Here is a 16,266-nt window from a genome sequence, read left to right as displayed (position 1 = left end):
CTACTCAGCAACAAGAGAACATGCCACTCTGGTATTCTGTTTACTGCACTAGCTCCCTTTACAGCACCACTTCAAGGTCAAGATCTCAGTTCTCATCTCTAAAGTCCTGCATGACACTGGTTCAAGCTACCTAAGGAACCACTTTTCTCTAATCTGTCATCTCGCATGACAGATACACTCCACTAGAACTATGAAACTGACACTCTCTCGGGTCAAACTTCTGAGAATGGAAGACAGATTGTGGCTGGCCCAAGACTATGGATTCTTCTTCCTCTGCATTCCAAATGACCTCTAACCCCATGGCCTTTGGAGCAGAATATAAAACTTAGCATTTTTCACAGCCTCAACTTAGTGTTTTTACATAAACAATTAAAAAAATAAAGGCAGCAAGAGATAGGGGAGGGGAGGAGAGAAAACTGGAGAAAAGGAGGAAGAAGAGGAAGAACTAAATGAGGTGGAAAAGAAGATGGGGTTAGGGAAAAGGAGGGAGGAAACCTGACTAGAGCAAGAGAGGATCAGTGGTGAACTCTGAAACAACATGGAAGTTGCTTAGGCCAGGTCTACAGCACTGCTTGCTGTGGTATAGCTTATGTCGCTCAGGGGTGTGCATGAGGCCCCCTCGTGAGTGACGTAGTTACACCAACCTAAGTGCCAGTGTGAACAGCGCTATGTCGTCGGGAGAGCTTCTCCCACCCACATAGCTACCACCTCTTATGGAGGTGGATTTATTATGCCAACAGGAGAACATCGGCATAGTCCGTCTTCACCAGAAGTGCTACAGTCTAGTGTAGACTAGCTCTAAGATGCTACAGTGATGAGGTAGGTGTGGGAGGGATGGATAGCTCGGTGGTTTGAGCATTGGCCTCCTAACCCCAGGGTTGCGAGTTCAATCCTTGAGGGGGCTACTTAGGGATTGGAGGCAAAAATCTGTCTGGAGCTTGGCCCTGTTGTAAGCAGGGGGTTGGACTAGATGACGTCCTGTCCAATCCTGATATTCTATGAGCATCTATATAGGGGGCAGCATGGAACCATGCTACAGCCCTGACGTTAGCAGCTACAACACCCCCCTTAAATCTAGGGCCACCCAGAGGGAGGGCAAGTGTGGCAATATGCCCCAGGCCCTGCAGGGGCCCCCCACAAGAGTTTTTTGGGGCCCCTTGAGCAGGGTCCTTCACTCGCTCCAGGGGCCCCAGAAAACTCTTGTGGGGCCCAGGCCCCCGGAGTTTCTTCCGCTCCAGGTCTTCAGCAGCAATTCAGCTGCGGGGGTCCTTCTGCCCCAGGACCCACCACCGAAGTGCCAGGTCTTCAGCAGCAAATTTGGCAGCCAAAAGCCCCAGGATCCCTGAATCCTCTGGGCAGCCCTGCTGAAATCATTGAGAGTTGAGGCCACTTACTCCAGGGATATACTTGGCCCCTGTTGTTAAAGAACTGTGATATGGCTGTATAACATGATTGAATTCTGTCAATACTGGCAAGAACAAACCATGCCATAAAGCAATTAGAACCCTGACATAATACAACTTGCTGTCTAGGTGGGTCCTGAATGATGTTCAGCTTTAAGCATCATTGCTCAGACATGTCTCACTGACACTGGCTTTCTTCATAGGCAGATAAAGGATTAGTCGTATAAACCAACTATTACGATTTTTTGCATTTATCTATGATTTAAGTTAAATCATTTTTTGTTTTGTTTCTTTTATTAAATATCTCCCACTCAGGTGTGTAATATCATTGCTTCCAAAACAAGCTTTTTTGAAATAGTATCACAACATATAGCAGTTCCATGAAAGCAAGAATGTTTTCTCCTAAGCCAAAAAGAAAGAAATGTTTATGGTTAGCTCATGGATCATACTTCCATAAAAGGCAACAACATAAAAACGTAGTGAAATTTACATACTGAAAAGAAAAGAGAAGAAAAAATTTAAACCCAGGCAGAATGACTTATTTAGAAATTATCTAGAGAATAATAAAACAAAGTGTTGGGTTTTTTTTTAACAGCTGCCTGAAACAACCTGTTTTAAATAAGAAGAAAGGTGAACAAAGCCAGTTGTTCAGCTTAGATCACCAAATGGAGTTTTTTAGGGTGTATGATGTATACTGCAAAAAATGTATTGCCTAGAATATACAACAGAACAGATTTCAACTTGTGGTCTTTTACTTATGCTTTTCCTACAAGGTTCAGTTTCAAGGATTTGGTATATATATATCTTTAATGCATACTTTCCACAAAAGGCACAGGGAACCACCTAGTTCAATATATTTTCAACAGTATATTAAAAAGTCGGTTTTTTTCTGAGTTTTTCTTTTATGATCTACCATGATCTACCATATCTTCCCATAGCTTAATAGATGTTAATGAATTCAATGGAACAGATGTTCCATTGAATTCATTAACATCTATTAAGCTATGGGAAGATATGTGGACAGGTGGAAGTTTGAAGACAGATTTGCACCTAACAAATAAGTGCTAATTATCCAGAAACATATAGCAAAGACAAGTACCCTAAAAGATCAAGAACACTAGAGCCTAATAATGAAAGGTTTTCATTGCTTAGGGTTTTTTATGGACAGTAATTTGCAGTTTGTCAAGCTACATGCTGCACATTTTCATATCTATAAGTAAATACAAATCCAGATAAATCTTTTGTTTTGTTTTGCTTTGTACTAATAGCAGCATCAGGGTTATTTGTAATATAGCTAGAGAATCTGGGGAGGTTGCAGATACCACCTTTGCTATTAATGTTACATATGTTCTTGCACTAAAGATAAAGAGCAAGGGAGAGAGCGGGGCTGTCCCTGGAAAGAATACAACGCAGTGTTTAAAGCAAATTTCATAATCAAATACTCATTTGCTAAGGGTGATGGCTACAGACACTTAAGAACACCAACAAAAGAGAGCAACAAATCAGAGTAATGTGTAGTTTGTTAGCACTTCATTAAATAGTTAAATCAATTTCCAGCTTCCCAGTTTCTCCTCTTCATTGTAGCAAAAGACTTAACCCAGCTATGTAGCACAAATTTTGAATTAGGCTGGAATTTGTGATTCCCCTCCCTTCCCTCACTTTTTCTTTTCCTTTTTTTGTCTTATGTGGTTTCTCAAATGTTGTGAGTGCAATTTGTTCTGGAATTTAGTGTTTTAAACTACTTCATGTGGCTGGAAACTTAAATGTAGAGATTAAAAAGCAAAAGTTGTGCTTACCTGTAAATCTTGTAAGGAATAAGCTAGACCTATTCAGTCCTCCTGTGTAAGCTGAGAGATTAAAAAGTAATTTTAAAAAGGCATTTAATGCTTAGTCTCTGAATTTAATTCCCAAACTTCAAAAGAGTATCCCAGGGTTAAAGGTGAAACTCTATTCATCCTTAGTTCATGCTGTTATATCTCATGTGCTCCATTATACTTTGGCACCGTGCAATAGCTAAAATAAATGAAGGAAAGTGTTTTAATTCTTAAACCCACTACACAAGACATATTTAAGGGAGACTCTTAGTCTTGGATACCGTGATGGGCTTTTCTATGTTGAAAAAAACCCAAAAAACACAGCAAGCAGCCAGCCAAACATACCATGATAAATGTGTGGGGAAAACATTTGTTTGAGAGTCAAGAGATTCTGTATATAATATGCATTTGTTTAGCTTCATGTCATAAAGCAAGACCTCTTTCAAGTTTTGCAGGATTTCCTTGAGAGTTAAATAAAATCTTGTCCTCCTCTATCAATCTAAGGGAAGGTGGTTTGTGAGGGGTTTTGTGGATATTGATACAGGTCCCTGATCCTACAATCAGAACCCTTACTCATACATAAATTCCTAATGGAACGCTACATAGGAGTCTGCCCAGTTTTCAAGACTGGGGCCTAGGAATGTGTAAACACACAGAATTCTAGTTAAGAGTGAAACAAAATCTATATCTGAAACCTGATAAGCTCTTTCTGATTCAATATGTTTTGAGAGAAAAATTAGTTATTTTTGAAAATGGATTTAAATACTTTTTAGCTGTTCACTTTTACTTAACAAATTAAATCCGTGTTCCATATGGGGGTAAAAGGTGGCGTGGTTCAAGGGCCATGATTTATGCAGTTACAGACCCACAAAGCAAGTAAAGATAAAAACATTAAACATATAAAAACTGATATGAATTTAGGCCTGAATCCTTGATCCAGTTGATGGGGGACCAATCTGCTTGGGGACAGGCTGGCTAGAGTAGTCAGGAGGGGATTAAACTAATAGCAAAAGGAGTGGGTAAAAAAAGGGAAGATATGGACACTCAGCACAAAAGAGAGATGCTGAGAACAAAATTAATCAAGGAACCAAAGGACATGATGAGAAAAAATTCTTTAATTGCCTATGCACTGATGTTTGGAGCCTGGGTAACAAGCAAGAAAAACTGAAATTGCTCATTTATGAGCATAAACTTGGTCTAATTGATAAGACTGAAACCTGGTGGGATGGCTTACACAATTGGAATGTTAAAATCAAGGGTTATAACCTAGTTAGAAAGGATCAAGTGGGCAAAAGGGTAGAGAGAGATGCAGTCTGTCAAAAGTGGTTTTACTGTTTCCGAGTAACTGATAACGTGGAAGAAAATGATCTTGAATGCTGATGGATCAATGTCCTAACAGATAAAGCACAAGATGGGGCATTAGTTGGTGTCTGTATTTAAAAGAGTAAACAGGATGACCTAAGTTATTATAGGCCTGTTAACCTGACATCAGTCCTAGGTAAGATAATCAAGCAGCTGAAAGGGGACTTGATTAATAATGAATTAAAGGAGGGTAATGTAATTAATGCCAATCAACATGGGTTTATGGAAAATAGATCCTGTCAAACTAACTTGATATATATTTTATGAGATTACAGTGATAAAGGTAATAGTATTGGCATAATATACTTACACTTCTGTTAGGTGTTTGACTTGTTAGTGCATGACATTTTGATTCAAGAAACTAGAATGATATAATATTAATCTGGCATACATTAAAAGGACTAAAAATGTGCTAACTAATAGGTCTCAAAATGTTACTGTAAACAAGGAATCATCATCAAGAGGGTTTGCTTCCAGAGAGGTCCTGCTGGCATCACTTCTTGTCTCTTCTCTACTTAACATTTGTTATCAATGGTTAAATGTAAATTTATATATATGGGAACAAAGAATGTCGGTCATACTTACAGGATAGGGACTCCATCCTTTGAAGCAGTGACTCTGATGAAAAAGATTTGGGGTCATGGAGGATAATCAGCTGAACATGAGCTCCCACTGTGATGCTATGGCCAAAAGAGCTAATGTGATCGTGAGATGCATAAACAGGAGAATCTTGAGGAATAAAGAGGTTATTTTACCTCTATATTGGCACTGGTGTCACTGCTGTTGGAAGACTCTATCTAGTTCTGGTGCCCACAGTTCAAGAAGGATGTTGATAAATTGGAGAGGGTTCAGCGAAGAGCCATGAGAATGATTGAAGGGTTAGAAACATACCTTGTAAGTGAGCTCCTTGAGTCTTTCAATCTATTTAGTTTAAGAAAGAGAAGATTGAGGTGTGACTTGACTACAGTCTATAAATATCTACATGGGAAACAAATATATATTGTGCTCTTCAGTCTAGCAGAGAAAGGTATAACATGATTCAATGGCTGGAATTTGAAACTAGACAAATTCAGACTGGAAATAAGGTGTAAATTTTTTATGGTGAGAGTCATTAACTATTAGAACAATTTACCTGGGGTCATAGTGAATTCTTCATTAATGACAATTTTAAAATCAAGATTGGATGTTTTTCTAAAAGGATCTTATTTTGGGGAAGTTCTATGGTCTGTGCTATACAGGAGGTCAGACTAGATGATCACAATGGTCCCTTCTCACCTTGGAATCTTTGACTCTATGTACATAGTTATATATTTGTTTTTCTATTTGTTTCTATTTTTTTACTTGCTTCTTTCTTCCAGTATTTTGGATTCCCACTTATTATTCTCCAGCCTCACTGATATTATCTTCCTTTCCCCCTACTGTGTGTGTGTGTGCATGCGCGTGCACATGCTTCTCCAGTTTCTTTCCTCTCTCCCTTCCTGACCTCTCACTTCTGCAGGCCACTTCAGCTTCTCTCGATCACGACTCATCCCTTGCTGTGTGCTATTTCTTCTCACACTCTAGGGCCCCAGCCCCACTCACACTCTAACCCAAATCCTGCTACACACAGGCCCCCAACCCCACTGTCTCCTCTAGATTTCTAGGGGATATGCCTAGTGTTATGCTGGCTAAAACTCAGCATGAGAACAGAGACACCCTTTGAAACAGGCATACACTGACTCATAGACTTTAAGGCCAGAAGGGACCACCATGATCATCTAGTCTGACCTCCAGCACATTGCAAGTTACAGAATCTCACCCGTCTATTCCTATAATAGACCCCTAACCTCTGACTGAGTTATTGAAATCCTCAAATCATGGTTTAAATACGTCAAGTTGCAGTGAATTCACCTTTTACACTAGTTTAAATCTGCAAGTGACCCATTCTTCATGCTGCAGAGGAAGGTGAAAACCCCCCACAGTCTCTGCCAGTCTGACCCAGGAGAAGATTTCTTCCTGACCCTAAATATGGCAATCAGTTGGAGCTGAGTATGCAGCTAGTAAAAAGTGCAGTCAGGGTGTATTGGCTGAATACCAGCCCTAAAATGAATATGCAAATACAGTTGATATATCAGTATCTTAAACTTTACAAGAAGAATTTTTTTCTTCTTAATGTGCCTCATGACTCTAGGTCAATACACAAACAAGAGTTTGGCAGGGCCAAGTACAAAGAGATTCTGGGCCATAACTGAGGCTCCTAGGTACTACAGCAATACAAACAATTCATAGGAGGGGTGGAAGCACCACCTGCTATAAAGGTAGCTTGACACTTCCCATTATAAGACCTTGTTTTCAGTTGTTTATAGGGAGGCAGTATGGACTAGTGGGTAGCACATTGGACTGGGACTCAGGAGACAAGGATTTTATTCCCATTTTGGCCTCTGGCCTGCTGCGTAACCTAGGGCAAATCACTGCTCTGTACCTTAGTTTCTTCATCTGTAAAATGGAGATAATGCTGCTTACCTCCTTTGTATAGTGCTTTGAGGTCTACTGATGAAAAGTGCTATGGAAGACCTAAGTGTTGTTATAACTCTGCCAAACAATAACTGCTGGGGCTGAAATTTTCCATGTCACATATCTATCTTAGGCTGATCTCTCTCTTTCTCTTTCTCTCTCTATCGTTTATTTTAGCGCAAACTGTTCAGCTTTCTTCAAGAATGATGCTAGGGAAAACACATTGTTTTGCCCATGTTACAAAATTCTAGTGATGTCTTCTTTGCAAGGCTCTAGCATTCTGCACTCTTGGAACAGGGATTTGAAATTTGGCAGGGAAATGCCCTTTACGTCAGGGATGTGCCTTTTGCCATCCCTGTGAAAATCTGCCCAAATGGTTAATCTAAGCCTTTGAAAAATCACAGTTTGCACATGTTAAAAACACCTTAGATTTGAGCAGCTAAATTTCCCCAAAGATTCCGTGCACACTTGGCAAGCTACAGCCCAGGGCTGGCAGGACTTTCCCTGTAAGTGCAGCTTTGAACTGCAGGACATGCTGAATTGAGAGCAGAGAGCGAGCCTGTCTCTCCTGTGCTTTCAAAGACACAGCTTCAGGCAGTGTGGAGGAGGAAGCTGCCTGATTGAATGACCCAGAACAAGAGAGCTGGACCCGAACTGGCAGTCTCTGTGTGTGATTAGCTTCACCCTTGGGGACAGGGTGGAGAGGCTGAGACTGTGACTTTGAAGAGGGAAACTGGTACTGAGAGTTGCAGAGGGGGCGGGACTGTGAGCCAGGGAGGGAAATGGGGCTAGCAGGGATGGGACTGGGAGCTAGTAAAAGACAGAGTAAAAGGAGGAGCTGTGGTGGAAACTGGGACTGACGGGGCCAGGATATAGGGACTGAGATGGGGTGAGGAGTCAGACATAAGATAGGGATGAGGAGTCAAATCTGATGAGGAGCTGGGGGTCGAGGTGTTGGGGAGGAAAGAAGTAGGGGTGGGTGGGCAAGGGAAAGAGAGTTGGAAGTTGTGGACACTGAGATGGGGCAAGGAGATTGTGACTATGAGGCAGTGGGGATGAGGAATATGGGTTAGGAGATGGGACAATTGGGGACCAGGGTGAAGGAGAGAAAGATGAAATGAAGAAGTGGGGAACTGAGCATGGCTGGGTAATGGCAGTGGCGATTGAGGTGTGGATCCTGGATTCCTCATCCACACTGCCTCATAGTCACAATCTCCCTGCTATCAGCTACTTCATATGGGGAGTCCACAACTGGCAAGACTAGGATTTGGGACTGGGGTGAAAAGCCTGAGGAATGGAGATTGGGACTGGCCAGGTGAGGAAAATGGAACTGGGATGAGGAGCCAGGGGTGGGGGTGAGGCAGGACTGGGACAAGGGCAGGTTACAAAGAAGGGAGAAGAAGGGGTCACCCTTGGGGGAAATGAGAAATAGACTCTGTGCCCACTAGCACACACTTCTCTTCAGAGCATGGAACGTAGCTGAAGATTCCTGAGTCTCACCATTCCTCTGCTGTTTGCACAAGCGGTGCATGACTCTTGCGTTTGGGGAGGCTGGGCGGGAGTCCCAGAAGTTCCCTAGAAGTGGGAGGGTCCACCAGCACCCGGACCGTGGCCCTGCCTCTTGCTCCATTCAAGACCCCACCCCACTCTGCCTCTTTCTGCCCCAACTCCACCTCTTTCCCGCTGCTCTCTTCACCTGCCTGCTGTTCACAGCTCTTTGCCCCCTTCCCCAAGTTCTCACCCACTGCTCCTTCCTTTCTGCCCCCTTCCCCTGAGTGCCCTGCCCTTTGCTCCTTTCTGCCCCCTCCTGCCATAAGTGCAAGCGATGAGGGCAGAGCAGGTGGAAAGGAGTGAGGGGCAGGTAGTGGGAGGGCCTCGGGGGAAGAGGTGGAATGTGGGCAGGAAGAAGTACAGTGCAGGTGGGGCCACAGGGATAGAGGCCAAGCGGGAATGGGACCTCGCATTGGAGCACAGGTGGGGCCATCATCTGGGTTCCACTAGACCCCACACTTCTCAGGAGCTGCCGGTGGTGGCACTCCAAAGGTGGCAGGCTGGCGCATCTCCAAAGGGAGGTGTGTCTCATCCAGCATTTCTTGTCCCATTGGGGAGGCTTAGCCTCCCCAAGCATCTTATATCCGCCGCTCATGGCTGTCTCCAAATATCTGTGAAATTTACAGCCGAAGTGTTCCATCCGCCTCTAGTGTTGGTCCATAAAGAGGATAACAACCTGCTACTGCTATCAGCTACTTCATATAGTCAGGGCCGGTTCCAGGTTTTTTGCCGCCCCAAGCAAAAAAAATTTTGGCTGCCCCCCACTCCAGCCCTGGGCTTCCTCCCAGCACTCTCCTGCTGCCCCAGCCCTGGGCTCCCCCCCCACCAGCTATACCCCCTGCTGCCCCAGCGCTGGGCTCCTTCCTTTTCACCTCCACCAGTGCCTTACCCTGACCTGCACTCCCCTTCTGCCCCGCAACTTGGACCCTCCTGCTGTCCCAGCCCTGGGTCACTGGTAACTTGCTCCCAGGGCGAGTCATTCAGCAGGAATTTTGGATGTGCACAGAACACAGACAGGATTGGTTCCCATATGGTTACAGAACTGCAGCAAAGTGGAACAATTTTCAGCTTGTGTGATTGGAGGATATCTGGATGCATATTATAAGACTGTCCTACATAAACGAGGAAAAGTTGAGATGGATTTATTATTCTTTTGTTCCACTCTTTGTTTCTATGGGGAATTTGCCAATGCAATATTACTGTCTTCCTTTTAAACAAATAAAACTTTTTTTTTTTTTTTTTAAAAAAAAGGCCAATAGCTGTTGAAAATAGCAATTCCAGTCCTAAAAACCACTGGGAAGCATTTCTTGCTTCTTCATTTCTTATCCTCTTTTTCTACAGCAAGTTACAGTGAATCAGTATATTTGATTTAGGAGAAGTGAAGTAACAGCTGCCCGAATTGAGCTTGAGCACTCCTGAATTTTGAGGGTGTTCAAATCTGGAAGGCAGGTACTAGATTCCCTTTCTGAATATTAGCTAAATCTGGAAAGGAAATGTCAGTTTCTGCTTCTGTGGCTCAGAAGTGGAAATCCTTCCATGTGCCTGGTACTGTATCTAAAAGCTGCCAAAGTCCCCTAGCAGCAGGGCCGCCCAGAGGAGGAGGCAAGTGAGGCAATTTGCCCCAGGCCCCAGGCCCTGCAGGGACCCCCACGAGAGTTTTTCAGGGCCCCTGGAGCGGAGTCCTTCACTCGCTCAGGAGGCCACGGAAAACTCTCGTGGGGCCCGGGCCCCAGAAGCTTCTTCCACTCCGGGTCTTTGGCAGCAATTCAGCGGCAAGGGGTCCGACCGCCGAAGTGACCCGAAGACCCGCGGCAGGGGGGTCCTTCCGCCCTGGGACCCGCCGCCAAAGTGTTGGGTCTTCGGCGGCAATTCGGCAATGGGGGCTCCCCACCGCTGGTCTTCGGGGCACTTCAGAGGCGGGTCCCGGAGCAGAAGGACCCCCCACCACTGAATTACCACTGAAGCGGGAGCCCCCCACCGCTGAAGACCCCAGGCCCCCTGAATCCTCCGGGCGGCCCTGCCTAGCAAAGCCTCCCCTCCCTTACTTTTCATTTTAAATTCTAGTGGGATCCACGTATGTCCGTTGCTAGATGATACAGAGGTGCACTGTCCATTTAGGCCACCCAATTCCTTCTTTGTGGGTTGCAAGGTAAGGTCACACCAGTATCCCTAATGCAGTCTGGGGAAGTCTTCTGAAGGGGATATCTGGGGCAAAGCCTTCTATTCCTTGGGCACACTTGTTCCCCATTCACAATGCCACCCCTTTCAACTCGCAGCATGGCTCAGCTACCTCACTCCCTACCCCTCCCTTTTCTGTTGATAACTGCCAAGGGATTGCTGGGAAAGGTAGTTCTTTCTCTGCTCCAGGGCTGGCTCTATAGGCAGGGAGCTAGGCTAGGAACTACAGCTCCCAGGGTCCCATGGGTTCTCAGCTCCCATGCTGGATCCGGAGCTGCTCTGTGCCTCGGCTTCTGCAGGGTTGTGAGAGGGGAGGAAGTGAATTAAAAAAATAAAAAAAAAAGGATGGCCAAAATGATGCCCGGTGGAAATATACCACCCCAAGCACCTGCTTGTTTTGCTGGTGCCTAGAGCTGGCCCTGCCATTAGTTCAAGAGGCAGAGGTATATCTGGTGGATCTAAAGGTTCCATCTCTGCTGATGACCCCTGTGGATGTCATTATGATGCTACATGATGTAATTTCTGTTGTCAGTTTGCTTTTTAACAAACCTAGGAACTTACACACAAACTACATTAAGTGAGTATTTATTAAGGTTGCAAAGTCAAACACTCAAACATTTGGAAATGCCAGAATTAAGGCTAATCTTCATTTGGCTTCCAAGTACCTATGCATTATGATACAGTCTTTAATTACATGATCACATTATTTTTTTCATGGGTCCCCAGATTCATTCAGTGCATAGGATGGATGGTACTTATTGATTAGCTAGTCAATATTATGTTTTCTCCTCGTTGTTTTATGTGTGGTTCCAGGCCTTATTTACTGTACACTATTCAAACCTTGCTCTGAAAGCTTTTCTATAGTTTCTGATTACATCACAAATAAGAACGAATTTATTTTTCAACAGCTCTATGAGAAAATTGGGTATTTTTATCCTCTTTTTACAGATAGGGAACTTAGGCACAGAGACATTAAGTTGTGTGCCCAATTTGAGATGCCTACTACCTGATTTTTCAGAGTACTTTGCATTCTACAGCATTTACATGCTTAAATTGCAGCTCCCATCGACTTCAGTTGCAGATGTGACCGCTGAGCACTTCTCAGGTTGGGAAAACAGAAAATGAGGCACACACAATTAGTGACCACCTGTTAAGAGTTTGGTTTTAAGTGATTTTCCCAGCATCACATAACTCTGTGGCAGAGGCACAGATAGAATCTAATTCTCCATGGAAGCATTTAACTACCTTAAACCATAAGACTGAACTTTATTTTCCTGCAGTCCCACCTCATTCCCTATACACCTTACACTTCAGCAAAATGTGAAGCCGGGGTCCTACAAGAACCTCTTTCACTGCACAGCCATGGTTCATGTCCAGAGCAGTGCCTTTCCGTGCGCTGAACAGGGCAGGGGTCCTGTAGGAAAAAAGTATGTGATCATGTGATTAAAGGCTGTATCATAATACATGCTCACAAAGGAGCTGAATTATGGGTGCACAGGCAACCTTAACTCTGGAATTTTCTAATTTTTGAGTGCTTGACTATGCAACCTTAACTATATTTATGTATAACAACAGAGTGCTGCAGTGTTTCCATTTAACTATATATTTGATTTTATTTCTTAAAAGTCCAGCTTCTGGAATCCTGTGATTAATGAAAGCTTAAAAGTCTCTTGTTTAAAAAAAAAAAAAAAAAGTTTCTAGTCCTCAGACTTGTGGAGAAATAAAGCCTGAAAAGGTGACCCAAACACAGCATAGAGGATCAAAGGGCATTTAAAGGACCCAAAAATCTCAATGACGGGATGGGGAGGGAGCGGCGTGATTCATGATATTTAAACACCGGGGGTTGACAATACTATGCTTTTCTGTCCTGTTACTGTTTCTTGTGATTGTCCTGCTGCCATGCATCTGCTTTTAAAAACAAACAAGCAAGTTTATTATTTTTGGAGTTGTGGTGGGGGCACGGCAGCAATAGATTTCCTTTATTTACATAAGTATGAATGGACCATAGGGTCCATAAATCATCAACAAGGGTATGACTGTTAACTTTAACACACACACACACCCAAAAAAACAAAACAAACAAACAAAAAAAAAAACCAAGCTTTTCTGCAGCTAAAGGAACAAAAGTGGCAACTCAGCCTGGTAAACTTCTCTTTTGCACATACTTGTTTAATTTAAAAGAACATAACTCGTAGATGCTCCCTGATTTCAAATGAATATCTTATAACTGCTAAGTTATAAACCTGGTGGTGAAGGGTGGGAAGCTGATAATAATAAACCGGGGGGTGGGTGGGGGGAGAGGGGAGATGGGATTATAGCAGAATGCTGACAAAAGCAAACCTTGAAGATAGTTAAACTGATTTAAATTCAGAAGCGTCAAATCAGTGTGGAGAACTCTTTCATATCCATTTTTGCTAAAGATAACTTCCAAGAAAGCAACTGCATGAAAAGGTAACTTAAAAGTTGTTTGCTATTCATTAGTTGTATTGTATTTTGGATAGAATTCTTTATATTGATCAATTGTTTACCTAAATCCTGGCTAACTTCAGCTCAGTATGCTGTATCTTCAGCTAATGTGATTGTGACTTACATTCAGCCATGCTGAATAGAATTGGCTGGAATCCAGTTTTTCTGAAGGGAAAAAAAGTGATGGGAGGATAGAAGGGATGCGGCTTTCCCCCCATCTAGAATAGATTATGCATTTTGCTAAGCCTTTCTGCAGCCAGTTTATTTTCTTTTCCTAAGAACTGCCTTCCTTCTAGAGTCACTGGGCTCCACCCCTTCTCACTGACCAAAGTAAATCTGCACAATAATGAACCATATAAGGGAGGGATGACATCATCAGTGAGTGGTCCCAAGCTGTTTTGCACAACATTCACCTTTCATTGTTCTGATGACATGGCTGGAATGTGATGGCTAATTCCCTGTGGAGCAGGCGGTTGAGCACGGCCTGCTAAAGTTCTTCAGCAAGTGTGGGGTTTTTTTGTTTTTGTTTTTTTTTCTTTTACTTTTTGCAAATATATATATGTATATTCCTAATTGTGAGGTAAGAAAATCAAGATCTGCTTTTATTTAACAAATGTTAGTTGCTCTTATACATGCGCCTTTCACTTGTTAATGGGTTTACTTGGCAAGGAAACAGCTGTAAGTGTTATTGAAAAGAACAGCTTGGGAACTGGGTTTGTACATTAATGAAGCACTGACTAATCTGACATGTTCCAAAGGGAGAACTCTACAGTCTTTTAAGTTACAGCTCTCTTAAGACTTTAACTCACTTGGAAGGGAGGAACAACTCTGTTAAGGTACTGGCATGGTCTTAAAATAACTTATGTGGAATGTTTGGGTTTGAAGAATCCAGAGACCATTTAAAGGTACACCTTGTTTTGGTGCTCATATTTTGTGCTTCTGTGTGTGTTTCTCTGTGTGTGTGCGTGTGCAGACAACATATTGAAGTGTTAAGGAAAAGACAACCTCGGACCAAAGACACTTTGGGGGAATTTAATCTCTGATCTAAATTTGAAATCTTCTTTATCTCACTAATGTATTTTGAATGCTTCCTGCCTGCATCCCTTTCTGACATATGCTGCAACTCTTTATCTTTTAATTTATGATTTCTTTTAAAGCCAGAAGAAAAAAATATCTGGGTAAAGTGCTATTATTTGGAGTATTTTCTTGCATCCTGAACAATTTTGTTTGTTTGACGATTCTTGGTTCTTTTCTGATGTGAATAAGGAATTTGGAAAGCTGGCGAGGCTCTGGAGCTAATAAGTGTAATTGCTCTAAAATAGTGAGCTTACTTAGTGCCCAGTTTCAAAGAGGAGAGGACAAGTTAAGAGTGATGAGCCATGTTAACCAAATGTGATTTTAATAACAAATAAATAAAACTGAAACAATCAGCTAGCAAGTTCCAAAAGAAGGAAGAAAAGACAAACCCTATTGTTGTTGTCTAAGGTCAGCAGAGTGTATCCTCCTAAATAAAGGAAATGAGTTTCGCTGTCTATGTTTATAATTGTGAAATTCCACAGGGCTAAAATTATTAATGTACAAGTCTGATTTCATTTAACACAGTCACTTCTCAGAAATTTGCAATGTGTAGTTTTCCTATGATAGACAAGGTGGGTGAGGTAATGTCTCTCTTACCAACAGAAGTTGGTCCAATAAAAGATAAGCTTTCGAGCTACACAAAGCTCTTCAGATCTGGGAAATGTACTCCAAGTGTCACAGCTAAATACAAGATCAAATTTAGTTTAGCATACGTAGTCTATGCTTTATTTTTATGATGCAGGTAACATTTTCCCATAGATTACCAGCATTGGTGATCACATATTTAACGAACCTTTACTTTTTTTATGCAATTTATAATTTGCTAAATTGAACAACTATTCATAAATGTTCTGTATCAGGATAACTGCAACATACCTTCCCCTTTTCTTCTGCTAGATGGCTTTGAAATTTCAGGAACTAGCAGGAAAAGGAATTCATACAAATATATTTCATTCATTCTCTTTGCTAATGGATCCCAGGACTGATTACATCAGTTTTACTGTGGAGGTTTTCTCTTCTCTTTGTCAGTTCATATGGACTTGGGGGAGAGATTGAACCCAAAAATTTCAAAAGTGTCCACTAATTTTGGGTGCCTTCATATATTTTGTAGTGTCCACTTGAATAGTAGGCCTGATTTAGTTGTTTGCTGTTTGTTTCCCAGGAAGACATTAAGCACCAGCATCTTTCATTAACTTTCGCTGGAATTGTGGATGCTCAGAATTTATGCAAATCAAGTCCTAGGTGTCTCAAGATGTGCATCCAAAAATGGAGGTACTCAGAACTAGTGGATGTTCTTAAATATCTGGGCATCACTGCAGACCCCAACCCCCTCCTCCACCACACACACTCTCAATCCGTATGAGAGTTAGATTTCCCAGTGACCTATGAAATAATAGCTTCTCCAAAATAATTTGTGTAATTTAAGCCTGAATAAAGTAGGGAAGGAATTGCTTTATTTAAAACATATACATTTTTAATTGAAAAAAAAATCTACTCAGGTTTTTTTCAATAACGTTTGATGGGCAATTACTTTCTAACTCGGGGTGAGCACATTTTTGGCCCGAGGGCCACATCGAGGAATACAAATTGTATGACAGACCATGAATGCTCACAAAATTGGGGTTGGGGTACAGGAGGGGGTGCGGGCTTTTGGGTTGTACTGGGGATGAGGAGTTTGAGGTGTAGGATGGTGCTCTGGGCTGGGACCCACGAGTTTGGAGAGTGGGAGGGAAATCAGGGCTGGATCAGGGGTGCAGGTTCTGGCTAGGGGTGTGGGCTGTGGGGTGGGACTGGGGATGAGATGTTTGGGGTGCTGGAGGGTGCCCTGAGCTGGAATCAAAGGGTTTGGAGAGTAGGAGGAGGATTCGGGCGGAGGCAGGGGTTTGGGGCATGGGGAGAGGCTCAGAGGTGCAGGCTCCGAG

The 16,266-nt window shown here is 42.7% G+C and overlaps 1 protein-coding gene across 4 annotated transcripts in view; it reads left to right on the top strand.

Moving 5' to 3' along the window:
- FILIP1 (filamin A interacting protein 1) overlaps nucleotides 1-16,266 on the top strand; it is a 148,944-nt gene that overhangs the window by 103,997 nt on the left and 28,681 nt on the right. The window contains exon 1 of one of the 4 annotated variants that reach the window (XM_075063812.1): nucleotides 13,779-13,847. The exons of the other annotated variants lie outside the window; for them this stretch is intronic. The gene's annotated coding sequence lies outside the window, so the exon portion shown is untranslated. Of the gene's footprint in view, nucleotides 1-13,778; nucleotides 13,848-16,266 lie in introns of those variants that run through there. 4 annotated transcript variants of the gene reach the window in all.

Source organism: Chelonoidis abingdonii, chromosome 3 (genome assembly GCF_003597395.2).
Source record: "Chelonoidis abingdonii isolate Lonesome George chromosome 3, CheloAbing_2.0, whole genome shotgun sequence".
NCBI classification, from domain to species: Eukaryota; Metazoa; Chordata; order Testudines; family Testudinidae; genus Chelonoidis; species Chelonoidis abingdonii.
This window is presented reverse-complemented; position numbering and strand designations above follow the sequence as displayed.